The sequence below is a fragment of the Tiliqua scincoides genome, chromosome 6, assembly GCF_035046505.1.
Source record: "Tiliqua scincoides isolate rTilSci1 chromosome 6, rTilSci1.hap2, whole genome shotgun sequence".
In the NCBI taxonomy this organism is placed as follows: domain Eukaryota; kingdom Metazoa; phylum Chordata; class Lepidosauria; order Squamata; family Scincidae; genus Tiliqua; species Tiliqua scincoides.
The window spans coordinates 78,038,306-78,057,487 of NC_089826.1; the positions used below are offsets into that span (position 1 = coordinate 78,038,306).

The 19,182-nt window shown below is 44.6% G+C and overlaps 1 protein-coding gene and 1 pseudogene across 3 annotated transcripts in view; one reads left to right on the forward strand and one right to left on the reverse strand.

Moving 5' to 3' along the window:
• Nucleotides 1-19,182, forward strand: part of PPARGC1A (PPARG coactivator 1 alpha) — a 402,579-nt gene that overhangs the window by 313,095 nt on the left and 70,302 nt on the right. The window lies entirely within an intron of this gene.
• Nucleotides 5,571-5,690, reverse strand: LOC136656447 (5S ribosomal RNA; annotated as a pseudogene).

Consider the following 19,182-nt stretch of genomic DNA (forward strand, 5'->3'; position numbering starts at 1 on the left):
AGGAACTAACACTTCTGAATGAAAATGATCAAACTCTTAGTAATGTATGTGACTTAGGGCACAATCCTAACCAGGTCGACTCAGAAGTGAGTCCTATTTTGTTCAATGGGGCTTACTCTCAGGAAAGTGTGGATAGGATTGCAACCTTAGGAAGGTCTTGTAAGAAACACTGGTTAGTGAATTCACAAGTATAGTGTCCTTCAGGTTTGTGTTTCCATTGTTACATTCAAAGGGAAAACTTGTACATGGAAAAGACATGGGTGTACAGTATCTGAAGTTTCTACAGTGGAAACCCGAGGCACACACTCATGTGCCTGCCCTTCATCACTGCCTGTAGTACTTAAAGCAGCGAATCTCAAATTCTCCAGTGCCGTGACCCACCTTGTCCTCCATGATGGGTTGTGGTACTGCTGGCCTAACCAACTTACTGGAATGACTTCTGTGTCGCTCCAGGCCGGTGACCCACTCTATTGGCCTCTACAGGGCCTCGGAATGGCCCACATAAGCGTCCAGAAGCTACTTCCAGTCAAACCAGAAGTTGCCTCCAGAAATAGCTTCCGGATGCTTCAGTGAGCCATTCTGAAGTTGTCAGTCCAGCACAACATGACAGAGGCCTCTGGAGGCTCCCAGTAAGTCATTCTAGCCAGCAGTGTTGGTGGGCGATTTCTCCCAGTTGTGTCCTCTTGCAATTCTTGAGGTGGCTTCATCCTGTCCTAAAGGGACAGTCCCTGCAAGAAGAAACATTCCCTACACTAAACCACTTTAAAGTACTTGCTCAAGCCAAATCTTTTTTTTTTATTCTTTAGAAAATATGCTCAGCCCATGCTGCATCCAAAGAGATTTCCTTTTTTAGATGCATTTGGAGGTAACTGAACGCTGCCTGTACCTAACTGATAACTGAGTCTGGACATCTATGTAGAGTGATCTGTGCCCTTTTCAGATTTGTCTCTGAATGACAAATGTGTATCTTCACTGAGTCAGCAGAAGAGAAATTATCTCCTATGAGCGCTCTCTTGGACTTCTCTCAACTTCTGCAGAGGTGACAGCCAAGTTGCTGGCCTTGAGTTGTCCCTTCATCTCTTAAATAATATTTAGTTGCCAGAGTTGGATAAACCTGTCTCTGAGACTCTTATACATACTTATCTAGAGATCAAAGGTTGGCCAGTTTTTCTCTCTGTAGAAAAGAACTCTGAAGGCCGTGTTGTAATCTTACAGCAGGTGGAGAATTGATGATGATTTTGCGAACAGGACTAACTAAGGAATGCAGTTCAATCATTGCTAAGGGAAGGTCTTCTCATAGCCCCGCAATTATTTCTCCTACGGTTTTTTCTTTTAAATTGTGTTTTAAAGTCATTAAATATTTTTAAAAATAAAAGTTTTACAACCCAATCCTCTGCTGGAGCATACACTGCCTGCGATTGGGGGAACGGACAGCCGGGGGTCTGGAAACAACTAAATGGCCATGGAGAGGCAAGTAAGTCTTTTTCTTACTTACCTCCCCAAAGATTACCTGCCATCCAATGGGTCTTGATGGACCTGTGCCAGCTATTTTGCTGGCATAATTCCAAAGAGACTTGGAGGGGGGCGGCGGCGTGGAAAGGTAGATAGGATCTTGAAATTTGCCACTGCTGCCAAGGTTTATTTATTTATTTTTCTTTGAAAAATGTTATGTCCCTCTTTTCCCATGCTGAAGCAAATGCCCAAGGCCCCTACTGCCCTGAACCACCCCTTCCCAGGCCTGCTTGATGCCCTCTTGCCCAAGTTTGCACAGGAAACTGCCTTATGCTGGTTCAGATGATATGTCTTTACTGGCACTTCACCTGTCACATGATACCTGTCTCCCGTCCAGTCTCGGGTATGTCATCCCACTCAAACTTTTGTGTGGAGTTTTCTGAATTTCCCTCACAAGTGATTTAGAGCCCAGTCCTATGCATATCTACTCAGAAGTAGGTCCCATTATAGTTAATAGGCAGGAGGTCTGGTCTAGAGGGTTGAGCCTCCATTTGCCTGAAGATAGCATCTGAAGGTCGCCAGTTCTAGGCCACCGGCACCATGCAACCTTGAAGCAGCTGACAAGCTGAGCCGAGCTATTCCATCTGCTCTGAGCGTGGGAGGATGGAGCCCAGAATGTGCGACCAGATCAAGAAAGAAACATCTGAATGTTGTGGTTTCTTGAAAGATAGAAACCTTCTTTCAAATTGTAAATCCCCTATGGGGATTTAATTTGCCTGCCTAATTTGCCTGCCAGGTCTACTCACCAAAGGCTACTGAAAAAACTCCGCAGTCAGGGAATTGGAGGACAGGTCCTCTCATGGATTGAGAACTGGTTGGAGGCCAGGAAGCAGAGAGTGGGTGTCAATGGGCAATTTTCACAATGGAGAGAGGTGAAAAGCGGTGTGCCCCAAGGATCTGTCCTGGGACCGGTGCTTTTCAACCTCTTCATAAATGACCTGGAGACAGGGGTGAGCAGTGAGGTTGCAAAGTTTGCGGACGACAAACCAAACTTTTGGTGTTGCGGACGACACCAAACTTTTCCGAGTGGTGAAGACCAGAAGTGATTGTGAGGAGCTCCAGAAGGATCTCTCCGGACTGGCAGAATGGGCAGCAAAATGGCAGATGCGCTTCAATGTCAGTAAGTGTAAAGTCATGCACATTGGGGTAAAAAATCAAAACTTTAGATATAGGCTGATGGGTTCGGAGCTGTCTGTGACAAATCGGGAGAGAGATCTGGGGGTGGTGGTGGACAGGTCGATGAAAGTGTTGACCCAATGTGCGGCGGCAGTGAAGAAGGCCAATTCTATGCTTGGGATCATTAGGAAGGGTATTGAGAACAAAACGGCTAATATTATAATGCCGTTGTACAAATCTATGGTAAGGCCACACCTGGAGTATTGCGTCCAGTTCTGGTCGCCGCATCTCAAAAAAGACATAGTGGAAATGGAAAAGGTGCAAAAGAGAGCGACTAAGGTGATTACGGGGCTGGGGCACCTTCCTTATGAGGAAAGGCTACGGAGTTTGGGCCTCTTCAGCCTAGAAAAGAGACGCCTGAGGGGGGACATGATTGAGACATACAAAATTATGCAGGGGATGGACAGAGTGGATAGGGAGATGCTCTTTACACTCTCACATAACACCAGAACCAGGGGACATCCACTAAAATTGAGTATTGGGAGAGTTAGAACAGACAAAAGAAAATATTTCTTTACTCAGCGTGTGGTCGGTGTGTGGAACTCCTTGCCACAGGATGTGGTGATGGCGTCTAGCCTGGACGCCTTTAAAAGGGAATTGGACAAGTTTCTGGAGGAAAAATCCATTACGGGGTACAAGCCATGATGTGTATGCGCAACCTCCTGATTTTAGAAATGGGTTATGTCAGAATGCCAGATGCAAGGGAGGGCACCAGGATGAGGTCTCTTGTTATCTGGTGTGCTCCCTGGGGCATTTGGTGGGCCGCTGTGAGATACAGGAAGCTGGACTAGATGGGCCTATGGCCTGATCCAGTCGGGCTGTTCTTATGTTCTTATGTAAACCGCATTGAATAAAGTCTAAGGAGAAAGCTGAGGACCAAGAAAGGCGGTATTATTATTATTATTATTATTATTATTATTATTATTATTATTATTATTATTACTACTACTACTACTACTCCTCCCAGGAAAGTGTGGATAGGATTACAGCCTTAGGGCCCAAGCCTATCCAATTATTCAGTACAACTGTGCTTGTGGGGTGTGCACCATATCCATTGGGGGGGGCAGTCACAGAGGCCTCCTCAAGGTATGGGAATATTTTTTCCCTTACCTCGAGGTTGCATTGTGGCTGCACCAGGGCTAGAAATTTGGATAGGATTGGGCCCTCAGTTACTCTGTTAAATTTGTATTACTTGTGTAGGTGGTTTGGCTGAACTATCCCCCCCCCATTCTGATTTTATGGGATGGCACACTAGGAGGAAGTGGGTGAGACATGTGCACACGTGACCCTTACCTTGTGTGAGTGAGACTGGAATAGGCATTGTCTAAACCAGGGGTGTCCAAAGTTTTTGGTAGGAGGGCACATCATCTCTTTGACACTGTGTTGGGGGCAGGGGGGGAAAAAGAATTTACATTTAAAATTTGAATAAATTTACATACGTTTACATAAATGTATATATTAAAGATGAACTTGTATGAATGAATGAAGGTCTTGCAATAGCTCAAGATCTATAAAAGGCCTTGCACAAAGCATGGCCAGCCTTTCCTTTACTGCCTCTACTGCATCACAGACGTGAAACAGCAAGCAGTGGAGGGAGCCCTCATCCCACAGCTCATGCAAGAGGTCAAACAGTTGCCCTCACGCTGAGAGCAGTTGCGTCGGGCCAGTGTGGGCTCCAGCAAATCTCCGGAGGGCCAGAGGCTCATTGGAGACTGGGTGCTCCTTGAGGGCCGCATTGGGAGTCCTCGAGAGCTGCATGTGGTCCCAGGGCTGGGGTTGGGCACCCTTAGTCTAAACCAATCCCTTTCTGTTTAGACCAGTGAATAAGCTTCCTTGCTGCTTAGGTTGATCTCCTTGCAGAGCTGGGTAGCAGTGTAGTGACTAAAATTTCACCTGATTCCTTTAGACCAGGGGTGCTCACACTTTTTTGGCTCGAGAGCTACCTTGAAAACCCAGCAAGGCCTGGAGATCTACCAGAGATTTTTTTACAATGTTCGCGCCATCATAACAAATAACATTTATGTGTACAATGTATGTTGGTGTACCTTGAGCCCCACTGAGTATAACAGGACTTACTCCTGAGTAGACATGCCTAGGATTAGGCTGTGAGGCTGCAATCCTAGCCACACTTACCTGGGAGTAAGCCCCATTGAGTACAATGGGCCTTACTCCCGGCGTTTCCTCCCAGAGGCACCTGAAGGGGGGGTCGGCACTCCGCGATCTACTCATTTTGCCTCGTGATCTACCGGTAGATCACGATCCACCTATTGAGCACCCCTGCTTTAGACAGTGCTTCCCAGTCTTGAGCATCCTGTGCTACCCCTGTGTGTTGCAAACACAGTGCATGGCTCCTGGAAGTAAATGGTCATGATGTCACTGCTAGTTACTTCCAAGTTGAGTACAAGGGAGCTACAAACAGCGATAAGACACTCAGGGTGGGCGGGAAGGCCTTTTCAAGTGCATGGAACCAGCAGCTCTGTTGTGATGCACAGTTTCGGAACCACTGCCTTTAGGTTTCATATTCCAAGGCTTGAGACTTGACATATTTCCCCCAACTGATTCATCTCTAGCGCTTTAAGTAAATTCACTGTGCATTTATCACTGCAATATATTGATCCTCCTCTGCGCGGGGAGGGGGACACTTGTTATATAGGAAGCAAAGGAACTGGGAATGAAAAATAAGTTATGGGTTTTTAGCAAAATTTTCTAGTGCCTTGTGACTGCTCAGTGGATATGCAGCAAAAACTCAAGTCTGCTTAATTGCAGCTCAATAATTCTTGAAAGAATGTAGCTGCTACATCTGAATATTTGGAGTAAGTGAAGGTTGTTTCTGAACATACTGACAAGGTTGGCAACCTTCAGTCTTGAAAAACTATGGTATAAGCCTACAGCACCCGGTATTCCCAGGAGGTCTCCCAGGCAAGTACTAACCAGGCCTGATCCTGCTTAGCTTCCGAGATCAGACGAGATCGGGCATGTGCAGGGTAACAGTTGCTGCAAAATACTGACCAATGCAACACTGTACAGAAGTTGTTTCATCCTCCTTGGATTAGTTTTCCTGCTGCCTAGTGACCCAAGGTAGCAAAATTAAGACAAAGCTGAACTTGCTGGTAGCTGACTAATATCCACTAATCTTTTACTTTCAGCAGACATTATAACCCTGAGCATCTTCCCAATTGCAATCTATGATTCACTGAGATTCACTGAGATTGTATCTTATCTCTCATTTTCTTGCTCCAATAAACACTAAGTATCTAGTCTATCTTCTGACTTCTTCCTGCCAGCAGGGCTCAATCTGCTGCTAGCACTGGCTGCCTTGTTCGTATAATGTTCGACACCAGTAACAAGTTACTTGCCTCTACCTTTCACTTTCCAAATAAGATGGACTGGGATGTCAGTAATTCAGAATTGCCAGACCGTGATAGGACAACTCTTTACCTGCTACTTCTCCTTAAATCTGTAGAAGAAAGAGAAACCCATTAATCTCTGTTTTAAGGAAATTGGGAATCCATTCCTTGGAATGGATCCTTTCTCACTATATACTGTACTATGTAAAAGTATGGAATTGCACTGTTCAGAATTACAGGATTTTGTATTCTGTTTGTTTGTATTGTGTTTGTTTGGTTTCATGAATATATTTTTCTACTTTTTCCACTTTGGCACGTGCTGAAATTTCTGGGTTTTTTTCTTCCTTTGGTGGTTTGTCTATTTCTTTATAATATGTCTCCTCATAGTAAAGCTTTAATAGGCCACGCAATGGCACCGAAACTCATTACTAGAGGCTAGATTTTGGTTTGACGTTTTGATCAGATGTAAACATACTAGGCAGGGCTAAGTCTCCTCTATGCTGATTACAGTGGTGTCATTAGGATTTGCCTCACCTGGTGCAGGCCAGTGCATCACCCCTATGATGGACCTCCTCCCATGCAGTGGGTGGGGCAATACCCTGGGTGGTGATGTCCCTGCCATTTTTTACTATAACCTTTGATAGAATGGAGATATTTCAACGTGGTTTGTTTCGTTGCATTCTGCATGAAATTATGCATCGTTTGATGTATAACATGATGGTATTATTCAAAAATACAAAGTTTTAAAATTTTTTGTTGAGTACATGCAGAGCAGTGATTTTCATTTTTTTTCATCTCCGATACACTGACAAGACGCTAAAATTGTCAAAGCACACCATCGGTTTTTTGACAATTGACAAGGCACATCATGCTTCCAAAACCCTACTTATAAATGAACTTCCCTCATACTCCCATGGCACACCTACAGACCATTCGCAGCACACCAGTGTGCACACGACCCAGTGGTTGAAAAGCACTGCTGTAGAGGAAAGTTTCTTTCCTTGTAATGTGAATATTAAGAAAATTGGTAAACAGTTTAAAAAATCATACTTCCTTGGCTGTTGAATGTATTATGGCTTCTCTATGTCCTGGTGGTGTGGATCCTAAATGACAAACTTACTTCTCATTGTTTTGTATTTCTGTGTGTACCTTCATGTTTATTAGACTAAATTTAAGCAGTGTAGGTGCAGGTGTCCAGAGTCTTTTCCTTTGGCTAAGTGGTGCTCCTCCCTTGTGTCTTGTCTAAATTTAGACAGTGCCATTCAAGTGGTCTCCTCTTGTTCCATAGTTTGCCAAATGACCTGTCTGTAATATAGAACATTTGGTAGGTGAAAAAGAAGAAATACAGGATTGAGTAGTGGCGGTTTGACCAAGGACTGCGTGAAGACGAGGAAGTAACATTCGGACTCTCAAGATGTATGCTAAGCAGCCATGGTTACATTTTCCCATCTTTCTATCTGAACACAATGCATATAAAGCACAGGATACTACTTCATTATGTGGCTTGTAACTCTTCTCAGTAGTCACCCTCATTATTTCATGTCCAAAACATACATTTTAGAGAAGGAAATGCAATTTCCATTGGTGCCCTTGAATTGGTTAGAAAATACCAACCTTGCTTATCTGTTTATTTATTCAGCTTATATCCTGCCCTCCCAAAAAAAGCCTTAGGATTACTCCTTTGACTGATAAGACTTCAGTTTGCTTTCCCATTCTGCTTCAGTTTGGAGATGGCTAATTTAATTTGCACATAGATTTACACACACACACACACACACACACACACACACACACACACACACACACACACACACACACACCGGACCTTGGCATCTGCAGTTTTTGCATCTGTGAATTTGACTCAACACAGGTCCCCTACTCATGTTGAGGCCTGACCTGTACCCTCTGCTTGAAGCTGGATGGTGTTCTGAGGCCTCCAAAGGCCTTAGAAAGGCACACCTGGTTCTTTCTAAGGCCTTCCAGAAGCTTAGAGGGCATTCTGAGAGCCAGAGATTGCATATGGCTTCTCTGGGTCTTGGTAGGCTTTCTAAGGCCTCTGGAAGGCCTTACAAAAGCAATGATATTTTTTCCAAAAAACTGTTAAGCTCAGCGCAGCTCCAGTCACACTTGGACTGTGTGCCCTGATCTGAAGATTTGTTGATCCACAGGTTTCGGCATCTGCAGAGCTTCTGGGACCAGAACCCCCAAGGATACAGAGGTGTGACTGTATTTTCAGCTTGTAAAGTAGAATTGTTCATGTCTTCCTTGTTCGAATTTCTGGATTTTTTTTTTCTTACAGCATGGTTACTACACACTGTAAGGGGCATCATGCTTATCCAGTGATCAGAAGTCCAATGACTTTTGGTTTGAAGCTTGGTAGCCACAAGAAAATACATAAGTACTGTACAGTTGTGATATCCAAGCTTGCTTAATAAAGCTATGCTTATTCTGCCAGACTCTGACTATGGATTCCAAAGGTTGATTGAATGTTCTGTAATCTTTCATCTGTTGACCATAAATTTTCACCTGAATTTGCAAGAAATTACCCCAAGAGCTTGTATATTGAGACAGGAATGTTACCTGCAGTGCTTGGATCCTGTGCTCTCCTTTTGTTCTTTTCCAATTTTCTCTTCTTAATGGTGTTCTGCATGTGAATCTTTTCCATGGAAGAGTTGGCGTCTGGCTCTCTTATTTAATAAGTCTATTTATTAAAGCATTTGTATTTCACTCTTCCACCAGTAGGGTTCTAGAGAGGTTTACATGGAATCATTCAATGGGAAATCAGTACAGAAATAAATTGGGGGTGGGTATGCTCTTCTTCACTGTTTCTATAGCTGCAGGGGTAAGGGGAGAAGGCACTGTTTCAGCTTAAGCCATTTTTGCCCAGTGTTGCATATATGCAACAGGGACCAAATGTGTACACTTGTGGGCTGGGCAAAAATGGGTTAAAAGACACCAGCAGGTAGAGATTGATGGGTGACTCTTTGCTTTACTGTTTTTCTCTTTCCTCCTCATCCTATAACTTATAAATAAGAAAGCCAGTCAAATCAAGCTGGGTTTGCTTAGTATTCCTGAAACAATGAACATATTGTTTCCTTATTTTAAAAAGGAGGCTGTCAGTTTCTGGCTGGCTAAGGAAATGCACAGATGAAGACATATGGAGGGTTTTAATGGCGTTTGCAAGACATGTGGTCCTGTTACGCCACTGTGCTTTTTAGCATAGAGATATGGTGTTGTGTGTGTGTGTGTGTGTGTGTGTCTATAAACAGTCTTGTGAAGAATCTCTTATTTTGAGATCTATGTAAGAATGATGTTCCTTAGAGGTGTGAGTGTGCTCTTAGAGGTGAGCTAAAGGCAAATGATATCTTAGCCATCACAACAGCACTGGCACAAGATATGGACCAAGGAGACTTTTAAAATATTAAATCTTAGTTGTTTTAATTAGCATTTTTACCATGCCTTATAGCTTTCAAAGTAAATAACATGCGTTATCTCAGTTATCCTTACAAAATCCCTGCAAAGTAGCCAATTATTATCATCATCCCTGTATGGCAGATTGGTGGGTGACGGGGAAAGAAAGAGAGAGAACAAGGATTTGCTAAAATCACTTACTAATGTGCTCATGGCCAAGGTGAGATCTGAACCGAATATTTCCTGGCTCACTCTTCAGCCAGGATGTTACAATAAGATAACAGTCTCAGCAAATCCAAAAAGTGACTTTAAGCGTTGTAGTCCAGCCAACATCCAGTGCAGTGGCATAGCTAGGTCACATAGTACCTGGGACCCAGAAATTTTTTACACCCCCCCCCCCCCACATATGACAAACGTAATTAAACTGGTCTGCAAGCCCGGGTGAGAGTCCAGGTCTACCTGCCCAGCAAACCTTGGCCACAGAGACCAAATGTCTATAGCTGTCTCCAACATAGCTGTACAGCAGAGGTCTCAAAACTGAACACTGCTGTGTCCCCAAAAAAGCCCTCCTCGTTCTGAGTAGGGCTTACCATTCTGCCATGGCAGCTGATCTGGGCACAGGGATGAAGAACGGTGAGCGCCACTCACAGCACATAATCCTGGCCCCTTGCAGTCAGGGGAGTTCAGGCCTCTTCTTATAACCAGATGGGAGGTTTGGGGCTCCCATGGAACTTCACATGGGACCGCCGTGTGTGCTGATAAACGAAGAGGGAGATGCTTTCACAGCTTCAGGAAATGGATCCAAATTTAAACTTGCAGTGCCCTTGATCTTGCTTGCTCCAGCTGAGTTGGGGCACTCCTGGACTGGTCAGTGGATCAATAGTTATCAACCAGTTGCTTGTCATAATTTGCTCTTGTACTTGCACATGAAGGCGTATTAAGTGAGTAGGTTGCAATGAAGCCTTTGAGATACTACCCACAATGAAGGAAAGAGGCTCTTCCTTGTGTCTCTGCTTGCATGAGAATGCGTTGGTGGGCAAAGCGATTGTTGTGTTTGGCCCGTGAGAAGATCAAAATAATATGGCCTCTATTATAAATGTGCTGCAGAGGAGCCTATGGTCTGTTCAGTATCTTCATATTCATCTTCTGCTTTGTTGTGTTTGTGTCTTACAGTGAATAAAAGAAATGAAAACAGCATTAGAAAATAAAGATCAGCTATAAAACTTTTGAATTAAGTAAATAAAACCCATCCATCAAATGTAACCGTGTAGTTAACACCACTTTATGCTCATACAAGTGTGCTCTTTGGCAAACATGACCTAATACGTGTTTGAACTGAGATCCGTAAGATACTATGATCTTGGCAACGACAACAGCGCAGTCTTTCTGTTTTAAGATATGAAAGCTCCAGGGGAAGAAAGAATAGATGGAGTCGCTTGCAGAGACAAGATTCTTGATTTGCTCATGTGCCGTCTGCTAATGACTGTAGAATTATGTCCAGAGGTGTTGAGAGGTGATGCAGCAACAGGAGGGATTATGAGCCATTGAATTCTGGCCACCTTCTGTGTGTTGTGATTAATAACTCTGAGGCTTTCTGTGAAATGAGCTAAATGGACCAGGATTTCGGGCTGTGGACAGGGTTGCTCCTGTTACAAGCTTTTTAAAAATAAGCATTGAATGGGGGAATGAGGGAGGTGTAGGAGTAAGAGGTGTGTGTGTTGCGGAGCTTTATTTTCTCAGTCTGGTCCACACACATGGTGGAATTAGGTGAACAGATGAACTTATACCATGTTCGACTGCAAGTGCTGATGCCATTTTTGAATGCTGCTTGTGAAAAACAAACAGAACTTCACTGCCAAATGAATGTATTGGGAGAGAACCCTTCCCTGGATGGAACGTCTCTACTTGCAGGGTGCTTTAGGTTTGTTTAAATGTTGGAAGCATTTCAAAATGCAGTCATCCACCTTCAGTTTGAAGCAGCACAGTCCGTTTTACTGCTTCGTTTCGAAGTGGTCCTGTCCTGACTGCCCCATAGACTCCTAGGAACTGTAGTTTGCTGAGGGATTTGCTGTTAGATACCCTTAGCTCTTCTTGCGCTACAGGTGCATCCTTGAGGGAGAAAGAATGACGGCCAAATAGGTTCATTAGTGTTTCTTATTGTGTCTGTATTAGATGAAAATTTACGTATTTCATGGGGGGGGGGAAGGTTTTTAAGCATGGTTTTTTTAGAAAGACCTTGGCTAGTTACATTTACCATTGGGAGCTGTAGGTCCTAGCTGTTAAATACTTAGGCTGCAATCTCATCTTACATGAGAGTAAGGGCCCAATCCTGTCCAACTTTCCAGTGCTGATGCAGACCTGGGGAAGGAAACAAATGTTCCCTTACCTTGAAGAGGACTCCTTCCACACTGTAGGATGCAACCCATGCCTTGTTGGCACTGCTGTATCAGCACTGGAAAGGTGGATACGATTGGGCCTGGGTGGTTGAATCCTAAGCTACCTGGTGCCCAGGGCTGGAGTGGCACCCAAATGGCTGCTGCATCATCCAGTGAGTGCTGGGCAGCCATCAGCAGCTCCTTAGGAGAAGGGGACATTTGGTCCCTTCCCCTGGGTAAGGGCAATGGGGCTATTTAGCCGGCGCAGAGTAAAGCAGCCCCCTATCAGGCTAGGAGGCCTGACGCAGAACTATGGATCTCGCAGAGCTCCTCCTGTCCCGCCCCACCCTGGCTTCCCCCTGCCCGCCCCCTGTCCCGGAACACCTTCTCCCACCCCAGCTTACCAGTCTGCTGCCTGGTGCTCGCCCAGAGCGCCAGGTGGTGGTTGTTACTCCTCCGCCCGGCGCTGGCTTAGCACAGGCTCGTGCTGAGTCAGTGCCGGAGCTGACCTGGCAGTAAATGCCTTACAGTACATTTGCGACACTGTGCGCCGACGCAGGCGCGATAGGATCGGTACCTTAGTTGCATTGAGTTGAATAAGACTTACTTCTGAGTAGATATGCATAACATCGTACTGTAAGTGCAGGAACTTTGGAGTTATATCCTCTGTGTGGAATCCATGTAGTTCCATGAGCTATAGAGGACTGGGTGCTTAATCTTCAGAGCTCTCTGCAGTACAGAGCTGAATGGGGGTTGCAGCCTTTGATACTAGTGCAGCAGAGCTGGTTGGTGCCTTGGGCAGGGTAATGTGATGAAGCACCCCCTCCCCACCTGCACTTTCACCTCTGGCCCACCTCCTCGAAATATCTTATTTGGAGCCATACAGAGTTGGAGGGCTGATTCTGTGGCATTTGCTGTGCTCTCTTACCTGAAAACCACCACTCAGCTGCTGGGGAGGACAGTGAACCCCCCCAAACCCAACTTAGCTATGCCACTGGCCTTTGATGGTTTCAGCCTAATTGACAGACAACATGAAGTCTCTGGATCAGTCGGATACAGTCTGGCCTTTTGCCTAGTCATCAGAGAAGTGCTTCCATGTTTCAGACAGGTTGTTGTAAAGCCCTGCATTGGGGCCCCTATGGCAGTGCTGCTGGCTCCCTGATGACCCACTGGGCAGTATCAGTGCTACTGGTACTAAGGATTCAGGGGTTGGCCCAGCCAGGTGCATCCTCTGATGGTACATTGACAAGTACCAAACCTGACTGACCTCAGTGGCACCTCTGATTTCAGACTATAGTCTCCAGTTGAAGCTACTGGCATCACACATGCTCCATGCCTAAGATTTGGTATGGCCACACTAATGGCTCTGCTCTGGCCCTAAAAAACAAACAATTGAGACTTCTCTCCACCCTCCATTAGGAAGGGAAGATGGGGGTGGGCAGGAGAGCGGAAGAGTGATTGGGGAAAGGAGACCCTTATCTTCATATTTGCTCTTAGCTTTAGTCTGCAAAAGAGCATACAAAGTGTTTTAAATTCCAAAGAGGCTTTCCCACCTAACCTGAGTGTTTGGAGGTCCCGCAGCTCATTAGAATATTTAACAATAGGACCAAGCTAAATAAGAAGGGATTGGTAGGTAGATCCCCTCTGGCTGTATATCTCTGGGAGGGGGAAAAAATGGCCAACACAATCAGTAACTAATTTAAATAGAAAAAAGCAAGCATACTTTAAAAAGCTCTAAAAACTTCCAAAAAAGGAAACAGCTATCTTCATTCACAGCACAGAACAAGTTTGGTAGTATTTAAGATAATTCTCTAGTGCTTGCTATTTTTAGCCCAGGAGTAAGCTTCTGTAAGAGCTTTTTCAGCAATGCATCCCTTTAACCTGGCCTAACAAGCTAAGCCAATAAGCTGTCTGATTTCCGTCTTACAGGAGGAAGAGAGATAGCTGAAACAAACCATTTGTGGTGAAAATGTTTCAGCCTATCTTTGTATTAAGATATTTTTTTTTTCCCCATATGGATTTTTTTTCCAACCATCCCAATATTAAGTGTGGCTTGTCAGAGACCAAAATGTCAAGCTCTGCTGTTTTGAAATTGTAGAAGGAGATAAATAAAGAAGTAGGATTTTTAGAGACTCAGCCTAATGGGGAAGAAAGCATTGCTACTTTATAGCTGGAGAAACCAAATCTCTGCTGTTCAAGCAGCTGTTATTGACAAGTAGAGACCCATAAAATTTGCAGGAATTGGGGGGGGGAAGGTGGTTGCTGTGCTTTTAAGCATTGAACATACAAAACGAAACCACTAGAGTAGCAGGCAGCCTGACATTTCAACTGTAAACCAAAGCCACCATTGTTCATGATTCCCTGTGAGTATAGAGTGGCATTACTCTGCTCCTGGAATCTCTGTGGTATAAACTCTCTGTGTGTAGCATCAGTGCACCTGTGCATTGCTATCGCTGCCTGGAATGGCTCCAACAGTGAGTGGGAAGGGCTGTTTACAGGGCACATTGTAGTGCCTGCAGTACTTTCTCTGCCACCCCTCCTATAGCTACGTCACTGTGTAGCATTGGGCATTAAAGCTGCAACCGGTTCAATATCTGAAGTGCCAAGAAGTGTAGTGGGTTTGTATCCATTTCACATTCAGTTGTTCACAGGGGTCTTCTTTTGACCGTCCTTCTCTCTGACTTATTGGGAAGTCATGGCTAGTGTATATATGTTGAAAAGTAATTTTAACCACAATAAATGGTTCATCACTTCAACCATTCTACTCTCCGTCACTGCCAGTTTATGAATGTTGGCATCCTTCAGTCTCGGAAGACTATGGTGTCACGCTCTGAATGGTGGTTCTGGAACAGAGTGTCCTCTCCAGTGCGCGAAGCCTGGGTAAAGTAGGTATGGAGGATAGACTGTTACCCATGCAGCAAATCCCCCCTCTCCACGTCGCTGAAATGGTCCAATGGAAAGGCAGAGGCCAATACGGTTGGTTCCAGCGGCGTCGCAGGAGTTGCCAGAACGTGACTGTGTTCAGCCATGAACTGCCTCAGGGACTCCGGCTCCGGATTTTGCCTCGAGGTTGACTCCTGAAGCCTTTTCCATATCTGGATGTAGCCACAAGGCAGTGGAGGTTTGGGATCAGAGTTTTCCTTCTCTCAGATGAGCTGCCTTCCCAGGCTGACGAGTCCCATCTACCCAGTGGCTGTTTAGTCGCCTCTTACGAAAAGTACAGCCATACTGAGGGCCTATTCTTATCCCCAGCCCCCAGGGGAATGAATAATGAGTTTATGAATAATTGCAAGATTACCCCCCTGCCCACCTTTCTAACCCAACACTTTGATATATATGGAAGTGATTAATGGAATCAATTTATCCCTACCCAGCTCCCCCCCCCCAATCAGTTTAGAAAAGGTTCTCTGATTCTTTTTAGCTTTTAATTGCAGGTTCAAAAGTAGAATAATCTAGGATTATGCTCCTTCCCTGTATTTTAGGGCTGGTTCACACATACTTGTCCATTTGTTCTTTTATCACTTGTGTAAATTGGCTCCCTTGGAAAAAAATATTGTGCTTGAGAAAATATGAGTGTGGTTTTGTAATGACTCATTTGACACTGAGCCAGAGATCCTCATGTGATGAACATGTATGTCGGAACTGGTGGGCCTTGGACTGCAGTCTACGCATTGTGCAGAGTGTGGTTTGTAAACTGAGGCGCCAAAATTCTGAATAGTTCCCACTTCTGACTGCAAGGGGAAGTTCTGTTTTGGAATGCTTCTCCATGCGTGTACACATGAATGCATGCATGTACACAGGCACGAAACAAATCAAAGAGAGATCGTTTCTATAAAGTGCTTGTTGACTACATGCAGTGAGTTTTTTAAATGTTGGGACACATTTAAAAATATGACTCCCCATGGCAGACTGAGGTTGAACAGTCCAGAATTTTTCCATCTCAACTTATGATCTCACTCTGCGTAATAGAACTTTCCTCAACGCTTGATAACCTTTTTTCATGCAGTACCCAGTGTCTTTTAGAGGTGTGTAGAGTGAGCAGATTCCCTGATTAAATTTACAAAACAGTATTTTACTGTGTAATGTAATCAGCAGATCTTGGTTACTCCCCTAGTCAGAGCTGTCCAGAGCAGCATGATATTTGTTTCCAATGTTTTATGGTCTAGGATCTTTGTCTTTTTCAAATGAACTGAGTAGTAAGCTGTGTCTTACCACTTTAAATTTCAGATTTGTGGGCTGCTTCATGGGAATAAAGACTGGGTAGGAGGAGCTCAAGGTAATCTATAATTGAACCTGGATTCAGAATTGATTCATCTGGGATGCTGAGAGGTGAACCATGTTTTTACCGTTTGCAAGCATACAAGTATGCAGTTTGCAGTGCGTACCACTGAAAGTACAATTCTTATGCCAGTTGTAATGTGTCGGAATACTCTTGACATGTGTGTATGTTTTCTTGGCATTTAAGGTTCATGGTTCCCCTGGGGGCTGGGGATAAGAATAGGCCCTCAGTTTGGCTGTACTTGTCGTAAGAGGCGACTGAACAGCCACTGGGTAGATGAGACTTTTCAGCCTGGGAAGGCAGCTCATCTGAGAGAAGGAAAACTCTGATCCCAAACCTCCACTGCCTTGTGGCTACATCCAGATATGGAAAAGGCTTCAGGAGTCAACCTCGAGGCAAAATCCGGAGCCGGAGTCCCTGAGGCAGTTCATGGCTGAACACAGTCACGTTCTGGCAACTCCTGCGACGCCACTGGAACCAACCATATTGGCTTCTGCCTTTCCATTGGACCATTTCAGCGACGTGGAGAGGGGGATTTGCTGCATGGGAAGCAGTCTATCCTCCATATCTACTTTACCCAGGCTTCATGCACTGGAGAGGACACTCTGTTCCAGAACACTATTCAGAGCGCGATGCCATAGTCTTCCGAGACTGAAGGATGCCAACAACAGGGTTCATGGAGAAGAGGGAGCAACTGAGAGCAAATATGGGGGAATGCTCAATTTTTCACACACACCTGGGTGTATGTGCATACACCAGGTGTATGTGTGCATGTATTTATAAAGGCATTAAAGTTTGCTGATTAGTGTTTTGAGTACTGCAGATTTTGAGTTGGGAGTTTTGAAGCTGAATACTCAGAGCCAAGTGTGTTTGATTCTGGACATAAGTTCTCAAGCACTATAAAATGTGTTGAATGAGCAAGTGGAACTACTACAGGTCTAGAGGGGACTTGCACATCTGCTTTCATCAGTTGGCAGAAAAATTAAAGCAATTAATAGGTATATAAGGAAATGGTATATCCTGACGTTCTCAGTACTTGCATTTCAGGAATTCAAAAGACCAAAACCTGTATAGTCACAGTCACCAGCACTCGAAAACCCCCAGACTCTGTAGGAACGAAGGCTGAAAATAAACATTCCTGTACCTCTTTCACATGGAGCAAAGATGAGCCAGTGGCACTCGGCTTTTAAAAGGCTATCAGAGTCTGTGCAGTCTGTTTGGTTTTGTCCATAAATGTAATCCCTGAATGCCAGGAATGAAGCTCTGCCGTGTCTCCTGACACAGTGCAGCTGCATCAAGTGTTATAGTCCTGTTGTCGCTGTAAGAGTACTGGGAGCAAGCAAGCAAAACACTTTGGGCTGCAGTGAAGTTCATTTCATCAGCTCTGAGGACTCTGAGCTGACTCCTGAGCTGAGTGACTCTGAGGACTCCTGCATCTCAAAGAAACGAGATACGGTGCTGAAGGATCACCGTCAAGGAATCTTTCTTTAGCAAGAAGTCGGTGTGTTGCTCTTTGCAATTTTACATGCTGGCCTACACTTTTTCCTCTTGCGCGTACACCAGGTCTGCATACCTTGTGACTCACCAGGATGAATGCAGCCCATTATCAGTGTACTGTGATCCCCCAGATCTCCACTGTCATTTCCCCCCCCCCCCAAAAAAAAAAAAAAACCTGGAGGCTTCTATTCCTGTTCGTCTGCATTTGTCTTGGGACCTGACAAACCTTGTAGTGTCAGGTCCTATAGGCCTGTAATTTGTATACACAAATATGTACAACACGCGCGCACACACAAACATAACACAAAGTGTGGTACATATGTGTCTGTGTGCTTGTGCTTCATGTCACATTACCTTCTGTCAGAATTTCCAGTTGTGTGATGCTGGTTGTGTTTAGAATCTGATTTGCTCTGTGATTCTTTCCTGTTTCATTCAAGGAATGGTGTTGCATTGCAGGGTCTTGGCCATGCAGGCTGATGTGAAACAGGGGTGTCAAACATAAGGGTCACAGGCTGGATATGGCCCACAGAACCTCTTTAACCAGCCCATGAGTTAATTGGGCTCCCCCAGCATGATAACTGGCCTCTCCCATACCTTGAAAATATGATCAAGGTTTGATTTTTTTCTTCTTCTTCTGACATTCATAAATTTCTACGTGAGAACAAAGTGCTTATATTCTGCTTAGTGATGTCATTGCTTGCTTAATGATGTCACTTCTAGCCCTAAGATGGTGCCATGAATGCTATTTGGTCTGCTGTGTGGAATGAGTTTGACACCCCTGATGTGGACGGCTGCGTTTAGGTGAGGTGCAGGTCATGCTGTCTGTTCCCAGGATGTCTCCCAGAAAAGACGGCTGCTGTAAGTTGTTTCCCAAGGGTCAATCTTCCTTCTGTGTCCCATTGTGTTCTTCAGTATCTACCTAATGTGCCTTCTTAATAGCGCCACTCGTAATGAGTCAGGAGAACTGGGCCACTTACCGGGTTACTCTTGGTGAAGACTTGCCAAGGCTTGGTCTAGATATACTTTGAAAGTGTGTCAAATTTTATTTGGGTTAAATCAATGTAGAGCCACTCTGAAAGTTGCTCGCTCGCTTGCTCCCTTCCTTTTTTGTTTTTCCTGATCAATTGAGTGTTAACTGTATGCTTTGAGAAATAAAGAAATATATGAACATCTCAAAAATTATCCATCCTGAGCTTTGGGGACAGTGCAGCTATAATGTTAAAATGAGGACAACTGTGATGGCTTCATGGAAAAGCCAGAGAGTCCCCAGCCCTTGTATGCACGCTCACACCCAAGTCCCTTGTAGGCATGTGATGATGATACAGTATCAGTATCAGTATCACACAGTATCAGTATGCTTCATTCCTCATTTCTATTTTGCTTTCTGGTGAGTCACTGGCTCGGGAAGGCATGAAGATGACAGGAGTACAAGGAAGGAAATATGGGCAAGGCACCAGAACCGAAAGAGGAAGTCACAGTACTGCAGCTCTGATAGCTGCCAGCATAATAACAATGCTGATACATCCTTAGCAATTGTATACACAATACCAGTGTTCCCATATATTTAGCCCCATAAGCTTCCCAA